The following is a 25,585-nucleotide window of genomic DNA, read 5'->3' on the forward strand; positions in this document are numbered from 1 at the left end:
AGCTCAATTTGAGGGAAGATCCACTCCATGTGGATATGGCCAAGAAAATAGGGATCCCCTTCCCCTCAGCCCTCACTCAAGGCATTCTATCTCACTGGAAGGGAGAGGCCACCAGCATTTGTCATCCCCCCAGCTCTCAGGTGCAATAGCTGAATTCCTTATGTAAGTAGCTAAGAGATTGGTGCTTCCTTCCTCCACCAACCCCCACTCACAGGGTGAAGGCTCTACACTGAGCATGGCAGGTAGAGGATCTTGGGGCTCCAAAGGCCCTCACACCAGCTCACTCATGGTGCAATGGTTCCATACCAGGAAAGGCAAGATGTGAAGAACAGAGGTTACCACCTCAGCCCAGCACCATGCTTGCAAAATAGTGGTATCACACCAAGAGAAGCAGACCATCATCCCCTCCCACACCCCACATTAGTAGCTCAGAGATTTTGCCAATCCATAAAGCAGTCCATAAAAACAGAGCTTCAAAACTCTTACCACACACACTAAGTTTAGCTGAAACCATAGAGTGTAGTAGGAAAGTCCAAGCGATGCTCTAGAAAGAAACAAAAAACATTCTGGTGGTAAGCAATTAAGAGGAGGCTGGTAGCTCCATGAGAGATATAAGCTAAACTACTAGCCAGCTAGTTTACCAAAGAGAACTAGGGAAAGAGCAAAGAGCCCTTCCAGAGGCAGAAAAAATATCAATCACTGGCCTCAAAAACTAAAAAGCTAAAAAGTAGTTTGAAATGTATTACACCAACCTGTGAAGAAATTTATGCTCCAGAGCACCATCATAAACAACAGAATTATCATTCAAAAATTAGTAGAGCCTAACAGCTAGGTGTGATAACAGAGGCACACAAATTAATCTAAGAAAGAGACAGTAAAGAAAGACTTGCCCAAACCACTGTAATCCCAGGGCCCAGGGCCACCCAGGCACTCCTGTAAAATAACTTTTTTAATGGAAGTTATGGAGATAATCAGTACAGTTACTGTTATGGAAAACTGAATAGAGGGGCTTAACAGACTCAAACTGGCAGAAGAAAAGGTAAGCAAACTAAGACACAGCAAAGATTACACAACCTGAAAAACACATTTAAAAAATGAAAATTAAGTAGAGCTTTAGAGAAATGTGGGACACTATTCAATCTACCTAAAACCAATAATCAAAAAAACTCAAATTCCAGGCAGTTGGGTGGCTCAGTCAGTTAATCCGACCTCAGCTCAGGTCGTGATCTCACTGTTCGTGAGTTCGAGCCCCACATCAGGGTCTCTGCTGACAGCTCAGGGCCAGGAGCCTGCTTCAGATTCTGTGTCTCCTTCTCTCTCTGCCCCTCCCCCCCCCCACTTGCACTCTGTCTCTATCAAAAATGAATAAACGTTAAAAAAAACTTTAAAAAAATAAAAAGAACTTCAAATTCCAAGTAGAATAAACATAAAGAGGTCTACACCCAGATACATCATAGTAAAAATAATTAAAGACTATTCTGAAAGCAAATAAACAAAAATGACCTAGCATGCACAAGAGAACTGCAATCAGATTAACTTCTCATCAGAGACAATGGAAGCCAAAGGCACTGGAATGATAATATTCACATGCTTTTTAAAAATGTCAACCAAGAGGCACCTGGGTGGCCAGTCAGTTAAGCATCTGACTCTTGATTTCAGCTCAGGTCATGTGATCAAGCCCCACTGGCAAGCCCCACTGTCTGACTCTGCACTGGGCGTGTAGCCTATTTAACGTTCCCTTTCTCCCTCTCCTTCTGCCCCTCCCCAGCTCACATGCACATGCACACACATGCACAATCTCTCTCTCTCTCTCTCAAAAAAAAAAAAAAAGTCAATTATTAATCTTATATCCACCAAAGCCATCTTTCAAATACAAGGGTGAAACTCTTTTAAGAAAACATAGATGGAAATACTTATGATCTTGGATTAGGCAGTGGTCTCTTAATATGACGCCAAAAAGCACAAACAACAAAAGAAAAAATAGACAAACTGGACATTGAAATGTAAAACATTTCTGCTTCTAAGGACACCATCAAGAAAGTGAAAATAACAACCCAGAGACTGGGAGAAAGTATTTGCAAATCATAGAAGCAGTATGTACCTAGAACATACAAAGAGCACTTATCACTAAGTAAATAACCCAATTTAAAAAAGAGGCCAACGATCTGCATAGGCATTTCTGCAAATAAGATGCACAAATGGCAGATAAGTGCATGAGAAGATTCTTGAAATCAGTAGCCATCAAGAAGATGCAAAACAAAACCACAATGAGATACCACTTCACACCCATGAGGATGGCTATACCCAAAAAGATAATAAATATTGATGAAGAGGTGCAGAAACTAGAACTCTCATACACTTATGGTGGGTATATAAAATGCTGAGATCACCTTGAGGAACTTCTGGAAGTTCCTCAAAATGTTAAACACTGCATTACCTATGACCCAGCAACTCCGCTCCTATGTATATACCCAAGAAAAATGAAAATACATACCCACACAAGACCCTGGACATGCATGTTAATAGCAGTATTACAAATATTAGCCTAAAAGTGCAAATAACCCAAATGCCCATCAACTACTGAATGGGGTATATCCATACAATGGAATATTATCTAGCTATAAAAAGAAACTAAGTATTGATAAATGCCACAATATGGATGAACCCTGAAAACATTATGCTAAATAAACATTATGCTAAATAAAAGCCAGTCACAAAAGATCACATATTGCATCACTGCATTTATACAGACTGCCTAAAAGAGAAAACCAAAGAGCTAGAAATTAGATTAGTGGCTGCTTGGGAATAAAAAAGATGATAGGAGAAAAAAACTAATCTTACTAATCTTACTATGAACACATATGCAAAAATCCTAAATGGGATTATCTAGCAGTTTATTAAGATAGTAATTATATATCACAATGAAATTAGTCTATCCTAAGAAGGTAAGAACAGTTTTACATTATAAAGTAAATGAATGTAGTTCATCATATAAAGAGACTAAAGGAAGGGAGGAAAGCTCACAGTTTCAAGGATGCAGAAAAAATAATGTGATAAAATTTAATACTGACTTATAATGAATACACAAAAATATAATACTCAGCATATCAGAAATGTAAGAGAATTTAATGTGGTAAGTATACATATAAAACCTAGATTAACTAGTAACAGTGACAAACTTAGGCCCTATAAGAAAAAGAAAAGTACAATCACTATCACTACTATTCTATATTATATTCTAGTTCTCAGCCAGTACACTAAGACAAGAAAAAGAAATCAAATATCTAAGACTGGAAAGCAGGAATCAAAACTGTAATAATTCATAAGGAATATAATTTCAACAAGGAATATATTCAACAAAAAATTAAAAAACATAATAATTAATACTATTTACAGTAGCAAAAAAAGAATAAATAAATAAGGTACCTAGGAACAAACCTAACAAAATCTGTGCCAGATCTCAATAAAGAATATATCATATCCTAAGTGAGATGCTATAAAAAAGCTATCTAAAAAATAGTGAAATGTGCCATATCTCTTAGTAAAAAGACTATCATAAAGATGACATCTCCCCAAATTCATATTTAAATTAACTGTAATTTCAATCAAAAACTTGCGGAATTATAAAGTTTATACAGAAGAGCAAAGCACAGGGCCAAGATTCTCATAAAGAAGAAAAAGAGGAAGGGACACACCCAAACAGGTATCAAGACACACAATAAACTTTCATAACTAAGACAGTGTAGTATTGTCACAAGAAAAACAGAGCAATGGAACAAAATTTTAAGGTTCAGAAATGAAGATATACATATATACTTGTGTGTGCATACGCAACAGAGCTGACATAAACGGACAATCACTCTGGAATTAGTAACAGTTTAAACATACAGAAATAAAATTATATTGGACCTTAACTCACACCTCACAAACAAAATTCAAGTGCAGACAGAATAAGGGTGTAAGAGAGTATCATTATGACCTTGGGATGGGCAAGGGTGATTTAAACAAAAGACTAAAAAATATAAACCATAAAGGAAAATGTTGACCACATTAAAATTGAAAACTCTGTCATTAAAAACTACCATACAAAGATAAAACAAAACTACAAGTCAGGAGATGTTTGCAATTCATTTAACTGATTAAGGAATTAATATTCACAATAAACAGTAAACAGTAAGAACAAAATCAGTACAAATCACTAAGAAAAGAGCAAGCAACATAACAGATAATAAGCAAAAAGCATCAACAGGCATTTCACATTGTTGGCAGTGGCGTGAGGGGAAGAGAACAAATGGACAAAGAAAACGCATGAAAATATGTTCGTCATTATCAATTAAGAAAATATCAATTATGATCTTTATATCATGTTATATATGGATCAGTAAATATTTAATAAACTGATAACTTCAAGAATAGGTTAGGAGGTACCACAACAGGAAATAGCATATGCTGCTAGGGGGGAGGATGAAAACAATATGGCAGGAACTCATAACTGTGCAATGCGCCTTTTCTGTGACCAAGCAATCACCAAGTACCTTATAGCTGTGCACCACAACACAAGAAACTCATAACATCATTCCTTATAATAGCAAAAATCCAGAAACAACCCATCAAAAAGCAAATGAGAAACTAAGTTGTGGTCTATTCACCTCAGAATAATACAACATAATAAAAGTAAGTGAAATGCAGCTTCAGGCAACATGGATGTATCTTAGAAACATAAATTTGAGAGTGGGGGGAGGGGGAGTAAACACACAGAACACTTATTACAGAATGATCCTCTTACAAACCTCAAAAATTCAGTTTAGAAATACACATGCATATGGAAAAAATATTTTGAAAAATAAACGAATAGAGTGCCTGGGTGACCCAGGGGTTAAGCGTCCAACTCTGAATTTCAGCTCAGGTCATGCTCTCATGATTGGTGGGATGGAGCCCTACATCAGGCTCTGTGCTGACAGCACAGAACCTGCTTGGGGTCCTCTCTCTTTGTCTTCTGCCCCTGCTCCCACTTTCTCTCAAAAAATAAACTCTAAAAAAATGAACAATAAACACAAGGCTCAGGGTGGTGTTTACTCAAATGGGAAGGAAAGGAGCGAAATGTGACTGAGGAGTACATAGGAGGCTTAAAAGGATTATTTTCTTTCAAAAGCTGACTAGCAGATGTAAAAGCATTCATTCTTATTCCTTAAAATGTACATATAGGTTTATGCCCTTTAATATGGAAGAAATGTTTCATTTAAAAACATACATTTTGGGGGCCCCTGGGTGGCTCGGTTAAGCACCAGACTTTGGCTCAGGTCATGTTCTTGTTGTTGGTGACTTCGAGCCCCACAGTGATCTCAGTACTGTCAGCGGGAAGCCTGCTTTCAGATCCTCTGTCTCACTGTTTCTCTGCACCTCCCCCACTTATGTTCTTTCTCTCTCAAAAATAAATAATCATTAAAAAAAATAAGTAAATAAAAACATACATTTTTTTCAAGCAAGAAAAGAGCAGGGCTCAGACAACTTAGTTTCTGTAGCTCTGCTATAATATGAAAGCACTTCCACAAAGCACAAAACCATCTTATATTTTGCATATCAATTAAGAATTTGGGTTAAATTTTTTTCCTGAGGTAACTGCTGCCTTTGACTTCAGGGATCTGTGTACGAATTAATAGCCTTTTCCTTAAATCATTCCTATGGTTACAAATTAATGCTCAAACATAATAATAATAATTGGAGTTAATTTACATTTTTTAAATAAATTTTATGAAATTATGTATCAAAAGTAATGGTCAGTATTGGTATTAGTAAAAACTTGTGCTTTTTCTTTTTTTAATAAAAATAAGAAGAAGCATGTTCCCACATATCCCAACTACCGTATTGTTTGGGTCTTTCACATTTTGTTTTGACTTTTTCTGAGTGTTATGGAGATTTCACAGATATAACTGAAATATGTATTAACACATCTAAATCTGTGGGTAAAATTAAATACCCTGCTGGTAAGATTATAAATTAGAATGACCTCATTGGAAAGCAATTTGGTGTTACACATAACATTCATAATATTCATATATTTAAAAATCTATTCACAAAGATATTCATTGCAGCATTATTTATGATGAGAAATTAAAAAATAAACAAATGAATTATTTTCTAGTCATTAGAATACTTGGAAGCATACTTAATAACATGAGAAGAACTCCACAGCATAATTTCAAGCAAAAATAAAATACAAAATTAAGATGGTAATTTCCCGATTCTTTAAAATCTAAAAATGCATAAAAACAAAGAAAATATATTAAAAAGGCAACACATGGACTCCAAGTAATACAATTTCCTTTTTGAACTCTTCCTATTTTATTTTACAAAGTTTCCATCAAAAGTGTTCATGTAATTATCAGTTCTTGCTGACTGACATAGCAATATAGCAATATAGTAAATGAATGGATTCTGAACTTTGGGATATCACAAGCTTTGTTTCCTCCCATTTTGGTGAGCATGGTTTAATAGGAAATTAAATTCTGCTGTTCTTTCTCTAAATAGCATTAAGTGTTATCTGAGTGAAATATGATTTCAAGATTTCTTTCCAGAACTGAGGGTAAAACACATATACAATAATTAGCTGAAGATATGCAATTGGTGAAGTATTTTCTGTCATTGAGGCAAAGAAAGGAAAAGAGAAAATGATGGCTCTTTATCCTGAGCAAAACGACACCAAAATTTACTGAGAATTAGCTCTCACTTCATAAAGAACAAAAGCAAGAGAGGGAGGGACAGAGCACAAAGGTCCTCAATCAAGACAGCCCTCGTAAGTGCTTCTGATGCATCACTATAGAAATCTGCTTTCAACATAAAACAAAGAGGAGTCTTGTTTTATTGTTCTTAGATGAAATACTTCTAAACACTTTCCTGCTTTTCCTTAGTACAGATATTACAAAGACTATGAATGTGATTTTTAAAAAAACCTTAACATCTCGAAAATATGTTAACATAGAGGGAATAGTGAGACAGAAACAAGTTTCAAAAGGGAAACATTCAGACTTTCAGAGAAAAAAGCTATTAATTTCTAACTGTAGTAATAATATTTGAAACAGATGTCTATCTACTTTCAAATCCAAACTGGATCATGGTTTACACAGTTTAATAAAACTTTAATTAAGGTTCTGGATCAGGGTAAACTGATCATGTCATGCAACTAAACACGTGCCCAATATTAACATCTCTTCAAGTTCCACTAATACTAAACTTAACCAGACTTTTCATAATTCATCCAAGGGAAAATATCATTCAAATTAATAAAAACACACAATTCATCCTCTTATTTCATTATATGAACTCCTTGTTAGAAGCAAGCATTTGAAATAGAAATGGAAGAATCCCAAATTGAATAAAAAGGGAAGGAAATAACTTTGTTTCTGAGAGCTTCTTGTTTCTAACTAGACACATATTTTAATATGAATATCTGTGACCTTAAAATTTTGCATTTGAAAACATTTTGGAAGAAAGCTTTCTCTTAAATATTGATCAATTGACTTTGTAAATTTTCCTCATTCTATTTTTAGCGGAACAATCTTATATAAAGTAAGCTACTGTGCCAATGCCACTTAAAGACCTCTAAAATAAAGAAGAATGAACACTTGCTGAACAACTATTGTATGCCAGGCAGATTTCTAGGTTCTCCATTTACTTCCCCCAGCATCCTTATTTAGTAGGTACTCTTACTATCCCCATTTTACAGATGAGGATGCTGAGCGGGAGAGCCAGCCTACAAACCCAGGTATCTACTTCCAAAATTCAGCGTCGAACATCTACACTGGCTTTAATTAAAATAGAGAAGAGAATTTTTTTCCTATTTCATCTCCCAGAATGTGTTTTTAAAACAAATGACATTTTTTAAAAATCCCAAGCTTCTCACGTATTCTCAAAGTGAAATTTTCCACAATTACAAAGAAATAAAGATTAGAACCATATAAAAACAGAGAATTCAATCAGTCACTCAACACTAAACAAGCAACTCCATATTTGAGAAATATGGAGGAAAGAGAGGAACAGAACACACTTTTTGGCAATCAGTACAGTAAAAATGATGCCACTTACACTAACAATTCACGAAATTAGTTAATCAGCAACAGGGTGCAAGCAGAGAGAAGGAAGAAAATAAGTCCAGTTGAATGGGATAAATACAGTATCTTGTAAAAACTCTGAATCAGGTTTCAAAAGAAGGGAACAGCACAAGAGTAGTATCAGTATGAGAAATTGATAAGTGATCCATGTAGGGTGTAAAGGTAGTTAGATTTTTTTTCAAACCAACTTCTAAGAAAAGAGTCCATACAAGGGGGATTTGCCTTACTCTGTTTCATATTCATTCTCTTTTCTGATTTAAGAGTTTTAGGATCGTGAACCCTCACTCATTTCACAATGTTCATTCACTATGAACATTTTCAGCACTTCTTAAGAATTCAATTTTTTCTTTATCTTGTTTCCCTTAAGAACCAATAATTCATGTAAAACAATCAACTATAGTTTTCAGTGGAGGCTTCCTGCTTTAGATTAACAGCAAATGCTCCAAGATGAATTTCCAGTGTCTCTCTTTGTTTTCTCAATTTTATTTTACTTAGCTTGATAAGTGTAATGAACCTGTTACTACAGGGTCTTTCAATACATACTGACATCCTATAGGGAAAGGTTTCAGAGAGGCATGCTGGGATTAAAAATTTGATAGGGATAATATAGAAAATACCACGGAAACCTTAACACATATAAAAATAATAGAGTTGATTGCTGATGAAAATACAGTTTTTAAAAGGAAATTACTAATCAACTTGAAAATAACACTATATCAAGTTGCTTAAATGTTCTAAAGGAAAGTGAACATTAAATCAATCCTAGAACAGTATAAAAAAAAAGAGTATTATAGGAATAGAATGGGCACTAAATTCTCACACAACCAGCATAACTGTAGAACAGCTCAACCTATTCAGTCTCTGTTTCTATTAAAAATCATTTTAAAAGACAATACTTAGTACAGGGAGTCACAGAAACAAGGGTAACCAATAAAGCACACAGATCATCTCATTGATTAGTGAAGTTACAATCACAAAAACGAACTTACATTGCTGGCATGCTCTGCATATTTTATCTCTAGTAAAATTAGCCATTATAATCCAACACAGTCAAAACATGAAACTGAATCTGACTTCTGAACAAAACCTTTTCAACCAATGCCTTAAAGTTCTTAGAAAATAATTCAAAAGAAGGAGTAAGATATTGATGGTAGAGTTACTTCCTACTCACCAAAATTATATGGAACCCCTGAGGAAAGGAATTATAGAAGCATGTAAAATGGTGTACAGTATAATCATATGAGTTTTAAATATCAGTCTCTCATGCAAAGAACTATAAAATCTCAGACATGATAACATTTGGAAAGGACTTACTCTGTGAACATTCTCTTTTGTCTCTGAAATTCCAAATACCACCTGGGGCAGGGGGGAATACAAACACGCCACAGTTATGGTGCCCTGCTCTAAAGAAACTAATGCCATACTACCTTTATTAAGTATGATAAGATTTGCTCATTTAGGTTACAGAATCACAGCATTTCAGAGCCAGAAAGACCGTACGGAGTTTGACCAGCCTTTTATTTAAGTGATTAGTCTAAGGTTCCAAAACTAATTATGGCCTTTCCTGCCTCCCAGTCGTGTGCTCTTTTCGACATACTACTTGTTTTCCTCCCCTAGAAGAGAGAACAGATGTAAAATGCTAAAATGAGAACAATAAATGTACTGAAACATATTAGTGTATCCCATCCATTACTGTGATGAGAAATTGCAAAACAAGAATTATTTGACCTGAGAAATGAGAACACAAAGAAGACTGGAATTATATGAGATTATGAAAGTTAAAGCAAAAAATAATCAACTGGTCCTTCCTTATTATATGGCTTCATAATAAAATTATGAAGGGTCATTCAATAATTTAAATGGCAGGTAAAATTAAAACAAATAAAAGGAAATACCCTTGACATGTACAACAAGCCTCCAGAAATACACAAGGTCACAGAACAGAGGTCATGTCGTTAAATCCAGTAACATGATTTTAAAATAATCTGGATCATTAGGGAAGCAAATATCTGATTATTTATGTTCAACATAAATATAATTTTCCATAATGGGAAAATTGTATTTTAGAATATAAGGAGTCGTCACTAAGGAAGATTTCTATTTGTTACAAATCATACTATAGCTTAGTATGTTTGTTATAAATCATACTATAGCTTACTATGTTTTTGTGTTATTTATACTCCATACTCCTTAGAAAAATCAAATGGTGATTACTGACTAGCAAAAATGTATTCATTTAACACATATATAGTACTTATAATAATAAATTTTTAAATTTAATTTTACTTATGATTACTTATAATGCCTCTTAATCAATTTTAAATTTTGCTTTCCTCATAGCACTGTCTTCATGCAAAATACATGTTCAATCTGGTTTATTTTGGAAACTAAAGATTTCTTTTTTACTTTAAAAACTATCTTAGCTAAACTCCATGGACACAGCCAAGAGACCCCGTTACATTTTGCCGTAAAACACACACTATTACGCTACAAATAAGGAAGGTTTTATGATTCTTTCTAGAAAAGATGTGTGTGAAGATAGAAAGCAAGCATGTCACATAACGTCCATTCTGGCAGGTTGCAAACCAGTCTGGAGAAACACTGTAGGAATTTCATTTCACTCTAGTGCATTCTAACAGATCAAAATAGAAGTGATAAAATATAGGTGATATCTCTTTATAGATGATGATCTAGACTCCATTTCAATATTTTAAAAAATGATATACTTGAGTTTCAATACCAAACTCTCCTTGAAGGTTTTTGGTTTTGTTTTTGAGAGAGAGGGAGGAACAGAGACAGAGGGAGAAAGAGAGTCTTAACCAGGCTTCACACACAGTGCAGAATCCATGCAGGGCTCAATCCCATGACCCTGGGATCTTGACCTGAGCTGAAATCAAGAGTCGATGTTTAACGGACTAAGCCACCCAGGCACACCCCCCCCCCCCCCCGCCTTGAAGATTTTTATTGTGTTTTTAGTATATACCTTCTGTTCCCTCGCAACAACTGAACTTTTGCCAAACCCCACAGTCCAGTTTACTATTAGGTATACGTTATGGTGCCTCCTTCAAAATCAGGTTTTGAATCTAACCAATCATTTCAGATAAACTGGTGATTTTTAAATGATTTTTCATCATTTGCATCTCTATAGTCTCAGCAAATTATTTGAGGTATTTGATTTCCCAAATTCACTAATATGTCACTGTATTTAACCCATGTTACATGCCCCTCAACTATTTCTCTCTCTCTCACACACACATATACACAAATATGTGTGGATCAAATCAAAGTCAATTTTACTAAAGAGGTGGTAACTTTGCTCTAAAAAGCAGTGTCCATACTCTCTGTATAGAAATGTTCCATAACTTAAAGGAGAAAAAAGGAGATTATACCATTTACGGTTCAAAATGTTTTCCCAAAGATTTTCAAAATTTTCTCTTTATCAATCTCTCTTCTCAAAACGTGATCAAGAACCCAAGTCTCTATCTTGAAAACTCCTTAACAATCAGCCTTTTCCTATGCTCTCACAGCACCTACCACAGACAATTACCATCTCAAAGAGTTTTTATGCATAGGCTTCTTCCTTCCTCAGGAGTCTTCCCAAGTTCTCCAAGGCTCTTTCCAAGACCACCAGGACGGAGTGACGGTAATTTTGTAGTATCAATAACCAACACAACGTCCGGCTCTAAGAGGTTTTCAACATTTAAGCAAGGATTTAGAATCAGATGGTCCTATGCTAGGTATAGATTAGGATCTAGATTAAGTCCTACACCTGAACTTCACTGTGCCTTAAATTCCTTCACCTGTAACATGGAGATGACAATCACTACTATCTTAAACAGGATGGACTTATTTAGAACATGGTCTAGAACTTAAGAAAGACTCAGACACAATAACCCCCCACCTTTTTTAATTAATTATTTATTTTTGAGACAGAGACAACCCAAGCAGGGGAGGAGGGGCAAAGAGACAGAGAGAGAAGCTCAAGCAGGATCCCCACTGCCAGCACAGAGCCCAACTCAGGCTCGATCCCACCAACCATGAGATCATGACCTAAGCCGAAACCAATAGCTTAACACTTAACTGACTGAGCCATCCAGGCACCCTAGTAACCCCCTTTTTTGCTTATATATAATTTTTTGTTTATATATAATTGCATTTCAACCATCCCTATTAACGCTGTTTCATCTCTTTTATCCACCGTCTTTCAAATTTCTCTAAACTAGTGTTATAATTATTTCTTGGTAATTTGGCAATGTTGTGAGGTCTACATATGCTAAAGCATTCTTCACTGAAGAATTCAGCAAACAATGGGGGGGGCGCTAGCTCTGAATTTTTTCAACAGTAATTATGTCTTAGCAAATTAAAAGATGTGTGCAGCCTCAAGGGAAAAACCAGTGGATACAATCCATGTATTTTTTTTAGAATCCCTTGACAAGATACTACCACAAAAGTTATTAAAAAAAAAAAAAAAGTTTCCCCAGAGGATTTCATGAACTTCTGCTGGAGAAACAAAGAAAGTGAAAAAAAAAAAAAAAAAAAAAAAAAAGGCATTGCTTTGGCTGGAAAGCTATAAATAGGGAAGGTGCTGGAAGTGGTCTTATTTAACATCTTTATAAATGATGTAAAAGAGGAAATGTAGATTAAATTTTCCAGGTCTGCAAAAGACACTAACTTTTTCCAGTACATGAAATGCCAAGTCAGTGGGATAACCTACAAGATTTCCAAAACTTTATGAGTTACTAGGGGGAAAACATCAAATAAAAGTCAAAGTGGAAAACTATAGGGTTAGGCATGTAGGGGAAGAAGTAACAGACCATACTTCTCAGGATAATGGGCCTTAGTTATCATAAAAAGGAGTTTAAAAGACTGCATGAATGTGTTCCCATGGCCAACAAAGCTAACAATGGCACCAATATCACTCAAGAACAAAACTCCTGGTACTCATCCCATTTAAAACTACAGCTCATCTTTACAGTTCATCTTTACTTGAAATACCACAAGCAGTTCTAGTCTACTACAGCCTAGCACTCCAAAAAATCAGTTGCTGAATGAAATTATAACTCTAATTTCACCAAAAAGAGAAGGGAAAAAAATATTTAGAAGCTAAGGAAAATCCAAGCAAATAAAAATAAATGATCAAGTTGACCACAGGAGAGTCCTGTGGGGGGGAAAAAAAAAAAAAAAAAAAAACAAGGAAGATCAGCATTCTGTCGGCCAACAAAGGTGAAGACTACAAGGGAGCATTACAGATGTCAAGGCTCGCTACAATGTCAAAGCTCTCTACAATGACGGAAAGTAGGAACATGGCAAAAATGGAGCTAAGGAACTGCTGCCACACTTCAACGAGAATTCATAATCTGGTTGAGAAATGAAATATAAATATAATCCAGGAAGTTAAACTAAAAAATTCTAAGCATTTTCAAAAAGAGGGTAATTTAATTGAGAAAAACTAAGGTATTTGAAGGATAGAAGTCTGAATTTGAAGCCTGAAATCATGGAACACCAACCCAGCCTTCCCAAAACACACCCCCTGATGGCATATCTAAAGACAGAATAAGAGACTGAGTCAACATGGCACTTCATAGATGTTCTCATCAACTTCTCATTTTGTCTTTCCCATACTCTGTCTATTTGTGCTCAGCATTTATTTTGTGGTAATGTATCATCTGTAATTTTAAACATCTTTCCCCTCAGAGCAAGACTCAATTATCTCTTTGACACATACTGCATCAAGTTCTTTCACACTGCATAAACATTTAATAATTCCAGCTGTAAGAAAGACATTATTCACAAACTGAAGAAAAAAAATATTATTGTTAAACTGCATTATACCTTCCAGGTTTAGGAGAGATGAGCCAAAAAAGGAATTTACAGTCTCAGGGTAAGTCAAGCTGCATACTAGTTGAGTTGTAAGAAAAATGTTTAATATATAACAATAACTTTCAAATCACAATTATAAATATGTGTAATTTCAAAAAATATATAAGCTAGAGAGTATTTGGAGAAAGTCTATATAATGCAATTACAGATTTTTGCATATCAAAGAGATTGTATAAAGGAATAAAAACTGTCTAGATATAAGAACACCTACAATATATTTTGTATAATATGTCCATGCCATGTTTAGTTTTAGCTGTAAGAATGCACTTTTTAAAATGTTTAAAACATGGATATTTCATAAAAACACCGAGTGGAATTATAGTTAAATAAGTGACTTCATAACAAAATAGAAATTTATCTTGCTGCTAGTATCAGTCTATGATATTAAAGTATTTTAAGATTAGGTCTGAAGAATATCAAATCATCATGTCAATTATGCTAACTTAGTCAAAACTCCAATCAGTCAGAGGATGTGAAGCTAGTAAGGACCTTGGGAATACTCTACAGGTTCAGAATCCTAGAAATGAGCAAGTTTTAACCTCTCTGGCTCAGAAAAAGTAATCCGAAGAAATGATGCTTTCAAAATAAGAGCAAAACTGAGAGAAAAAACAGAAGGGGAGAGGGAGGGAAAGTAGGATGGTACAGACAGTATACAGAACACAAACGAGCATTCGTGTATGCACAAAATAACCGCAAGTCTCACATCCAGACTGTGGCAGATTCAGCAAAAGTTTTTTGAAAAGCTAAATATGTTTTTAATACTTCTAAAGTGCTATATATATGAAGTATCAAGCAATAAAGGCATTAAGTTACAGTCCTCGTACCAAAGTATATAAAACATGTCCCCATAATGCTGATCACAAAGGATAAATTTTACAACTAAAACACTTGAACACTGAGTTTTTCTAAGGAGTTTTCAATTTCTACATGGCTTTGGAAAACAACAGATTACAACATTAAGAGAAAGCAGAAAATGTAGTATACAAAATCTTTGATGTGCCTGAAGTACACAAGGTTTCAAGGAAACAGATTTTTTAAGAACTTTTGGATCATCTGCCATTTTTACAAAACAACAGCACCTGCTTTTATCAGTAAAGGGGTCAAAACTTACATTCTATGAAACATTTTTCAGGAGAAGTTTATATATGACTTATCTTAGCCTTAACATACTCTACAGAATGCTAAAATGACAAAATTTAAATAAGTTTAAGTTCTAGAATTAACAATTTCTTACACCATCTGTATCTAAAGAAGAAGCACACATTATTCCATAAATATGCATAATTATTGGGTAGGAAATGCCTAATTTGCCTACAAAACTCACAAGGGTTTGATGACTGAAGCAAGGAGTGAATCAGGTCCACTGAGAATTACTAAGAAAAACATAATCAGACATAAATGCCACAGAATACAAAGATCATTTTCCAAATTGGTTCCAGAAACAGCTCCTAGGTAAATTTCCATGAAAAGCTAATTTAATTCAATTAAACAGTGTAGCATGGTTTTCCTCTTTAAAAAAGAGTTTAAATATTTTCATTTGCTAAAGATATTAAAGATAAGTGTTTTAAAGAGTGACTGATTTAATCTTGAGTCAGATGAGGATTCAAAATTGTGGAAGGACTTCTGAATGAAAAAGGACTTAGTGAGCAAGATACACTTTAATCACTACAGCATAAATCCGTCATTTACGAAGTACACCGAGTAAAACTTACAATGGTTAGAACTGTTCAAGTCTTTATACACTGCCATATAAATACAACATTATTTCCCACTCAAAATTGTAAGACAAGAAAAAATACTGAGAGACACTGTCCTCTGTATTAGTATATTATGAGAGCCCTACCTCCAACATGAAATGAAAGAAACAGAGTTATCATCTTAAAATTAAATAAATTTGTTTTGGATAACTCAGGTTTCCCTGGATAACATTTCCTAGTTAACCTCAAGATTATATAAGTTCACTCACAGTCCACTTGGGATGAGTAAGTAATGCCTCCGAAGCAGTCTGGTCACGGACTCTTCTGCGTCCATCTGGCTGCTGGCTGGAACACTGGAATGACTCATAAAAATGAAGCAACCTGAGGTCACCTACTCCAGGTCTTTTAAAAAGAATTGCCAACTGCTTACCAGGTGGTTCCAATTTCCGAATGAGAGAGAAACTCATTCTAGATACACCATTTTATTTTCATATTGTCTCTGGCCACAGAATTTGGGGAGAAAGGAAGGAAGCTCTTTTGAAATGTAGATTACCAATCATCTGAAAGCCAGAAATCACCAAGTTTCTTGGATTAAGAATATTACATAAAGTCGAGTGAAAAAGAAAGGCAAGACACAAAACTCTATTATATTATGCTCCGAACTTTATAAAGGAAAAAAAAAAAGACCCAAAATGTCAAGAGTGGCTATTTCCGTGTAGTAGAAACCTGAGTGATTTTTATTTTGTTAGTTTCCTGCATTCCCCAAGTTCACATCAATGAATACATATTCTCTGCTGTTAGAAAAAAAATAACAGTAAGTAGCTTTCTAGAAAATATTATAGACTGTAAACTTTGGGCTCAGTAAGTCCCAGAGGTCCAGAGTATACTCACAACTATACTGGCAAAAATTCTTTCTCTGGGTAAAAAAAAAAAATATTCATTTTACTTTTAAAAAGAAAAAGGAAAAGAAAAAAAACCCAAGAATGATGTGCGTGACAGATAGAGGAAAAATATCCCGGCAACAAGAATGGTTCCTTTCTTTCAGGAGACGATAAATAGACTGGTGAAATGTTTAGTAAATTATTTATATCAATTTTTCCCAAAGCATGTTCTAAGGAATACTAATTCAATACTAGCATTGAATACATGCAAGGAAAAATACAAGTCCCGTGGTCAAATACCCGCTGGGGGACTGCCACAAGGCACAGGAGCATAATACAGGTTCACAGAAGTATTGCAGTTGGAAAATAGCAATTCCCTCATTTCTTTGATCATTTGTTTACTTATCAAATGCTTCTGTGGTGTTTACTACCTGCCTGGCATTGTTCTAAACCCTTTACAAATATTCACTATTCTAAACCTCAAACAAACCTATGAAGTAATCACTGTTACTGTCATCCCCATTTTACAGATCATGCAGAGACAAACAAGATTCAGTAATTTGCCCAAAGTCAGACAGCTAATAAGCAATAGAGCCAAGATTCAAAGCCAGTCAAACTCCAGAGTCCCCACAGTTAGCAATGGGACGCTGCCACCCGTGGGATCCGTCTTGAGTTAAACACCTGACATTCACAAAACCATGGTTCCATGGGATACATCGAGGAAAGAAATGAAATAAAGTAAAACCTACTGTTATACGTAAATTGCTTTCCTGAATTAGTCATATAGCCTACACTTCTCCAAACTCCAATTTTTCATTTAATATAAGATAGAGATAACTAGCAATGGTGTTAGGCCTAAAAATTTCTGGAATATAATTACTAGACAAAAGAGGTTTGATTACATTGTTTTCCCTCTCTGTTGTCATTTGGTTTTATCAGACATAATTCAAAGGAGTTTTGATGAAATAAAAATCTGTATAACTTAAGCCATTTCTTTTTAAGTTTATTTATTTATTTTGAGAGAGAGAGAGAGAGAGAGAGAGAGAGAGAGAGAGAGAAAGCATGAGTCGGAAAGGGGCAGAGGGAGAGGGAGAGAGAGAGAATCCCAAGCAGGCTCCACACTGTCAGCACAGAGCCCAATGTGGGGTTCAAACCCATTAACCGTGATATCATAATCTCAGTTGAAGGCAGATGCTTAACCCACTGAGCCACCCAGTCACCCCTGACTGAAGCCATTTCTATACCCTCAAGTACCAAGAGACTCCTAATTTCGAGAGACTATTTTTGTGGTAGGATTATTAGTCATTTTCATTTTCTTCATGCTTATCTAACTTTTTAAAAATCCTAATAAATATAACCAACAGTGATCATTAACTATCAGGTTATACATTAAATGTTATGTTTTAAAATGAATAGATTGATGTACAATGGTATTGTCAATGTCTGGTTAAGTGAAAAATGCAAGTAACAAGATAATCTATGTGACCTTGGTTTTATTTAAAAATACATAAAAATGCACAAAAAAAATTCTTAAAGAGGATATACATGTAGACCATAATACTAAGTTTAAGTAATGGTATGAAGCAACTGTAGGCTTACCTACAATTTCTACTTATCCTACCAAGATTTATTATTTGTGTCTTTAGGAAAATCTTCTAAAATTCATACATAAAGAGCCTGGATAACAGACGCAGGTCAGCAAAAGCCCCTGACCATTGCTTGTGATCTCAAGCAAAGTGAGAGTCCTTCCTACTACTCTCTCCCACTACACCCTTCTAATTTCCTTCACAGCCTTAATCACAACTTCATTTCTAAATATTGTTTAGGGATTTTTTTTTGTTTTTTGTTTTTTGTTTTTTTCCTGCTCCTTCCAATCCTCATGCCACATAAGGGTAAACATCTGCCTTTTGGTATCCACAATGCCTTGCATACTGCCTGGCCCTAAATACTGACTCTGTAAATATGTCCTGTGCTAATGAATGAGTAAGAGTGAATGAAACAATCAAATTACATATAGAGGAGGTAAACAGATGACTGTCAATTAAAGTGTTTAAACCAATAAATTTGTTGACAGATTTATTAAACAACAACTTAGGTTTTCTATGCCACTGTTGCATGAATAGAAGAATAAAAATGGGGGTGAAAAGCAGATGTCCAATACAGGTAAGGGTGGCCAACTGTTCTTATCAATCCAAGAAGCCTCCAAAAAGGAGGCTTTCAGAAGCTGAATCAACAGAAAATGACACCGTAACTGTTACAACTTCTGATAAGTTGATAAGAGGATTTATCTAAGGTACAGACAGGAGTTTAGAAGAACCCTGAAGGATAGTACAGTAAAGCAGGATAGTAAAAGCAGAGATTCTGAGATTACTGGAAGGAAGCCTACCTTAAGAAAAGTAGTGCCTTTCAGTACAGGGACCCAGACAGCCCAAGTTGATCTAGCAGAGAAGGAGCCAAGAAAATTAAGAGCCTCTTCTCCACTCTCCCCTTAATCTCCTGCTGGGGTTCCCCAATGACCTAAGCCATCTGGAAATCAGAAAAGCTCACCCAGATATTGTCCTAGGCAGAGAGCATAAGGGAGAAGGGTTCAAAGTGGATCTGGAGAGGCAAACAGAACACTCCTGACACAGAAGGCAATGGGATACTGCAGGAGGTTTTATTAACAAAATAGAGGTAAGGAAACAGAGTTAAGGAAAAGAAGATGTGGCCTCTTGACTAACGGAAAAGGATTAAAACAGTGAAAAGAACTGCTAGATACAGTAAGGTGATTCCAAGTTGTTTGCAACCCCATTTGCAATGGGGAATAGAGCACTACATTCAGTAATAAGATGAAGGATTTGGGGATAATCCCTCATTATATGTACTATTATGGCTCAATGTCTATTGGACAACAGAACTGATAATTTCGTATCTTTTAAGATGTCTGTAAAATATATTAGATAAAAGTCACTGATTTCTATTGATAGATTAATTTAGACAAAGGCACCATCATTACAGACTTCCTTGGGAGTCATTTTAGGTTCATAAATCAACAAATTAACTAGTGACAGATGTGTCTGTACTTGTTTAAGTCCCTGTCTATGCAACTGCTATAAAAATGACTAAAATATTTATCTCAAGAGAGCCAGGCAAGAAAAGGTTATGAAGAGATACCCTGGATTGTATCTTTCTTCCTTTAGCCAATAAGGAAATACAACCTTCAGAAAAATCATTTCCAAACTTGCCACTTAGTACCTTCTAAAGCTGCAGGCACATGCAGCCATATACTTGCTGAAAGACAAGAGAACTGAAGTGAGCTGAGTGAAAACTATAGGTCCTCTAGAAGACTGCATTCAGCAGCATTCCACAAATATGTACTGAATGCCTCCTATGTACTGGTTCTTTGCAAAGGGCTGAGATACAAGGATGGGTGAGATCCACATCTAACAACGCGGACTTCGCAGTGAAGTTCTTATAGAAGCATTGCTGTTTTCAAAGCTGAGAGCTAGAGAAAAATGCCACTGAAGCCTGATTAAAGGAATTCTAACTTACTTGGTTCCTTTCCTCTGTAACCAGAACACAAATTGTATGTAAAATGAAGTGACGTTAGTTGAAACTGTCAAGCATCCCTGCATAGTCGAGAGTCTGCCCTGAAGAACCTTGCCAGGATATACTGCACCTTCTGAGTCAAGGCGCTTATAGCCCAGGAGATATTTGAAGGAAGGTAAGGAGGTGACATGTGGGAAATGAAGTGTGGATGTAAGAGTAAAAGCAAGTATTGAGCCAGTGGATTGCTGCAATGTTGATCAAGATGGGGGAAATGATTCAACTCCGTGACTCTTATTCAGTAATAAGAACAACATCTGATCAATTTCTCTGGGTTCCACCCTTGGCCAAACCACCGAACTATCAGCGAGATCCTTCTCATAGCCTCCCTCATCATCTTACTTCAGACATTCCTGCTCACACTACAGACATGCTAAGTCATACTTATTGACTCCTCTGTATAAAATCTTCCAGGGTGGTTCAATAAAATACTCCATAACATGGGCCTGGCTATCTCTCTGACCTCATTCTTACCATTTCCTTTAATTGCCTGAGTCCAACCACACTGACAAGCGTGTGCCCAACTTGCTGCTGCTTTAGAGACAGCTTTGATATTCCCTCTTCCAGGAAGTTCTCCTGGATTTCCACTGTGCTGGCTTTCTTGGTATTCAGGGACACCCTCAGAAAGGACTTCCATGGCTACCCCATATAAAGAATAGCCCCAGTCACGTGCTGTCATACCTCCCTGTCTTATTTTCCGAATGTCAATCTTCACTCCTGGAAATGGTCTTACTCATGTGCTTGCTCCTGGTTGTTTTCTCTTTCTAGAATGCAAGTTCAACGACAGCAGAAGCCTGGGGTCTCTTAGGGCTACAGTATCCCTGAGGTGTATAACAACACCAGGCAGAGAGGAGGCCCCTTACTTAAACATTTAAGTAAAATGAATGTAATTAAGATTACCAGGATGTAAAGTAGATACTCTAAAAATCGTGAAAACAGTTTATTGCCTGATGTACATTATTATATAATACCCTACTTTTGTCTCAATACTATAGACCTTAATAAATACTCAGAAGTAACAAAATGCCCCTCTTGTCCACTCCCAAACCTTCATTTATTTATCTATCGCTAATAAGTTTTAGTTTTCTTCAATTTTAATTATAAATTCAGTGTGAGTGTGTATTTCTAGCCCTATCCCCTCCCTCCTGGGAATACTGGGTGCCTCTATATAGTCCGACATTTCCACTCAAATTTCTACCATCACATCAAATTCAGTGTATGAGAATTTGAAATTAGTATCTCTCAGGCAAAATCCGCTCCTCCTGGGGCGTCTGGGTCGCTCAGCCAGTTGAGAGTCTGACTTCGGCTCAGGTCATGATGTCATGGCTCCTGAGTTCCAGCCTTGCACCGGGCTCTCTGCTGCCCACTAGAGCCTGCTTTGGATCCTCTGTCCCCTCTCTCTCTGCCCCACCCCCACTCATGCTCCCTCTCTCTCTTTCTCAAAAATAAACTTTTTTTTTAAAATCAGCTTCTCCTTCTATCCTAATAACTTTATCAACCATCCTCCAAATACCCAGATTTAAAAGCTAGGAATTACCTTGATTGTGAAATTCAAGAATCACAAGAGAGATTGGAAAAGTAAGTGGTCTTGAAGCTTTCTTTAAACTGTGTTAGTCTTTTTTCAAACAAAAGTTCACAGGGAAGTCTGATATGTAAAACAGATGAATATGTAGTTGTTCTGGGAGTTAAACTGGTGGTCTCTGAAGAAAAACTTCAAAAAGTGCTCCTAATCTGGTCCAAACTTCCTTTCTTTTTTCCCTACCCCCACTCAACACATGCACAGAAATTTACAGAGGAGAAAATTTAATCCAGAGAATGTGAATCTTCTATTCAGGTAGAAGTAAGTAGTCTGCCCAAGATGACACAGCACAACGCTTCGCATAAATGCACTTAGAAGTCAATGTTCGAAAGACAACTATTACCTCCATGATTACGTATAACCAATGATTATCAGTTGTTGCAAGATGGTCAGTTTCACGCATGACTGTCACTGGTCAGCATGAGAAGAAATCTTCAGAGGTTAGATAGTAAATGTTAGCTCCTGGTAATGGATTTACTTCTAGCGAATGAAGGCAAGCAGGAGTCCAGGGGAAAGGACTGTGGCTTCATTGTCTATTGTTGAACAAGGTTTTCAAATTGTTTAGGCCTCATCCTCTTCATCTTTAATATTAATGTGTGTGAGGAGATGCTTTCTAAGACTGTCTCATCCCTCTGTCTGTGATCTATTACACCATACTATAGCATTTCCTTTGAGCTACTGCACCTACAGAGAATTAGCATCACAAGTTAAAGACAAATCACCCTTCAAGGATTTTTTGACTATCTTAGGGCAGGTACTTCACTGGGCATCTGAAATTCAGGGAAGGAAAGAAAAGACACACTATTTTATTTCAATGAAAAGACAGCCCAGTGAGGAAGAGCCCGGCAAGGAACCAGACGGGCGGAGAGGGAAACAATGAGAGGTGTGCCCAGAAACGGAGCAGCAGAGATGAGGAGGCTTAGGAAAATTAGGAAGGGATTTGCCAGGTTGGAGTGGGTGACAACTGACTTTAGATTTGGATGATAAACACGAGTTGACTGCTGGAGGCTGCTATATGCACCAAAAGAGATCACATTTTAAATTATCTTACACTGTTAAATAATAAAATCAGTATTTACTGTATAAAAATGTTTTATCAGGCCATCTCACACAGTTTTCAAAGTTTACGAGGAAAAAATTAAGTCAATTTCCTCTTAATAAATATTATTTAATGACTGGAACATTCTGAGGGACATATGTGAACACACCCCAAGTAGAGGCAGCACGTCACTGAGGGACAATAATCTAACAGGGAATTCAGACAACCCTGCCTGGGCTAAACACCACGCAGCACCTGGCAGACAAGGTGGCAAAGCCCCTATAAATAGTGATGATTCACTAACGTGACATAAATCAGGATTTTAACTCACCAAAAGCTAACATTTTGATTTAAAATCACAAATCAGTGCCATTAAAACTCATCAGGAGACCCTAGCACATGAGTAATGAGATCATATCAACTTCTATCTCGTGAGCAAAAGGAAAAGGTGGTTTTCTAAATGGTAATTCAGATTGGACAAATAACACACTGTATCAAGTTTTGTAGCCCTCGGCCATATTTTGCTAAAAACAAAGGTACATTATGCATGACTAAAGAAAACAGTGAAAATCAGAGCAATTAATTTCCCAGCTATGTTTCCCATAAAAAACCATCACTACTATGATTTGCTTACAGCACACAACCTGGTTTTGCATCACACAATGATCTAAGTGTGTAATAACTTGCATATTTCACTAAGATGTAATATCCTTCAAAACGTCCTTACAGTGAGAGTTTTCCAAAGAAATTATTGATCTCTGGAAGGTCTCATGTTTTAAAATTACTGACAAATCCTTTCCTATTTTCTTTGCAGTTAAAAATAATTCTTCTTGATCACTGGAGTGTAAAGAGGTATAAGAGTACAAAGACGGAATATTTTCTCAAAAACAAATGTCCCAGTCGACACAGGACATTTCTCATAATTTTCCCAAAACAATAATTAGGAGAGTTGTCACTAGGATCCTAAAAATATATGCAAGAAACACAGATAATTCGTTGGCATCAGTTTAGTACAGCAAGACATTTCCATAAATACTTTTCAAATTATTTTCAAATACTTTTTAGCTGACTCCTCTCATGATTGGAGGCTTTGTGTTTCTTTCCACAATTCAGAAACGCTTCTCAGGTGGTTCTGCTTCACTGCAGATACGTTTGGTACATTCTCTTTATATGTTGGAGGCAATTAAGCGGCTCTCTTCTTCTGTTTTCTTTCACTGGCACCTCTGTGGCTGCTCAGTCACTGACCTCACCTTGGTGGAAAGGTGACTAAGAAAAGAGCAATTCCTAATAACTCACGGAAACTACAGAGTTCCCATTCTATGGAGAACAAATGCGAAGGACCCAGGACCCAGCTGAAGTGGTGCAGCTCAAAAGGAATAAGACACTGGACAACTTCCGGAGGATCCTCTCTAATGTCTGAAACCCTAACCCCGCAAGGGACAGACAGAAATATGGGGCCCTGACAGACACGGTCACGAGTGGATTGATGAGCGCTGAGAGCGAAGAGTCAGAAGTAGAGACAGACGAGCCGCAGAAAGCCTGCAAACGAGAGAGACTGAAAGGAGTGTAGGAGACAGAGAGGGAAGAAGATAAGGAGACAGAGAGGGAGGGACACAGAGACTGAAAAGGGGGTGGGGAGAGGGAGACACACACAAACAGGCCCAGGGAGAGACAGAGAGAGGAGGTGGGGAGAGGGCGAGAGGCAGAGATAGAGAACGGGAGAGAGAGAAACATTTGAGAACGCAACAGACACAGTAAGAGACAGAGGGAAAGAGACGGAGGGAAAGAGGCAACAGCGGCAGACACCGAGAGCCGAGCCCGCGACTCCAGACCAACCCGCTGCGCACTTTCTCCCGCCGCAGAGCGCAGTCCCGGGAGGCTTCCGAGGCAGGTGGCTCGACCGAGCTGGGTGTCTGCGGGTCCTGCCTCCCAGGCTGCCGGCCTCGCGCCCGTTTCCCCCGTTCCCGGGCTGCCCTCCGCTCGCCCTCCCGCCCCATCCCTGGGTGCGCAGGTCCCGACTCCCCGCCTCGGCGCGTCCCTCCTTCCCCCGGTCCGGAGCACGTGTCCCGCCCGCAGCTGCCTCTGCCCCCAACTCCCCGCCAGCGCCGGCACGAGGTTTCGGGGTCCCGGCAGCGCCGCCCGCGCACAAAGCCCGGGCGGCCACCTTGTGACCCGCTGCCCGCCGCCGCACCGCCCCACGGCCGCGCTGCACGTTCTCCTCCTCTCCCCCTGCGCGCTGGCTCCTTACCGCAGCGCCGCCACTGGCTCCGCGCCGCCCCCCTGCCCACGCCGGCTCCGCTGCCTCCCGCTCGCTTGCAGGGACGAGCCCCGCGCGCAAGCCCCCCCCCCCCCCCCCCCCCGCTCCTTACCCGCCGCTGAGCTCCCGGCACTGGCGTCCTGAGCGCCGCTGTCCCCGCGGCCCCCCAACTGTCCGGGCGCCCCGCGCAGGCCCCACGCCAACTCCGCGCCCCGCGCCCCGCCGCACCGTCAACTTCTGGCCGCCGCGGCCGCTCTGCCGCCGCCGCGGGACTTTTTTTTTTTTCCTCTCGCTCCTCGGCTGCCTCTGGATTTTTTTTTTTTTTTTTTTTCACTTGCCCTCTCCAGCTCCCACTAGTGATTGGAGACTGAGAGCCAAGTACTTAGCGGAGGGATTACACTTCTCGGCGCACTTGGAGCTGCCCCAGCCCCGCTGCCTGTGTAAGGAGTGGTGAGCGGACTCGGGGAGCTGCGCTGTTCATACCCTTCCCCAGCCCCGGGTCCAGGGGGAACTTCCACAGCTTAGCCCGCTTCGCAGAGCATCACTTGGATGGCAGTCC

At 37.8% G+C, this 25,585-nt stretch overlaps 1 protein-coding gene across 5 annotated transcripts in view; it reads right to left on the reverse strand.

Annotated features, from left to right (window-relative positions):
* The window catches only part of BMPR1B (bone morphogenetic protein receptor type 1B), a 418,825-nt gene extending 393,505 nt beyond the window's left edge, over positions 1 to 25,320 (reverse strand). For 2 of the 5 annotated variants that reach the window (XM_086704545.1, XM_086704542.1), the window contains exon 1: positions 25,139 to 25,318. The gene's annotated coding sequence lies outside the window, so the exon portion shown is untranslated. Of the gene's footprint in view, positions 1 to 25,138 lie in introns of all 5 variants that reach the window. The other 3 variants (XM_086704540.1, XM_086704541.1, XM_086704546.1) reach the window with 2 other exon arrangements.
* Between the last annotated feature and the right edge of the window lie 265 nt (positions 25,321 to 25,585).

Source organism: Puma concolor, chromosome B1 (genome assembly GCF_028749965.1).
Source record: "Puma concolor isolate L17-30 chromosome B1, mPumCon1.1.hap2, whole genome shotgun sequence".
Taxonomy (NCBI): Eukaryota; Metazoa; Chordata; class Mammalia; order Carnivora; family Felidae; genus Puma; species Puma concolor.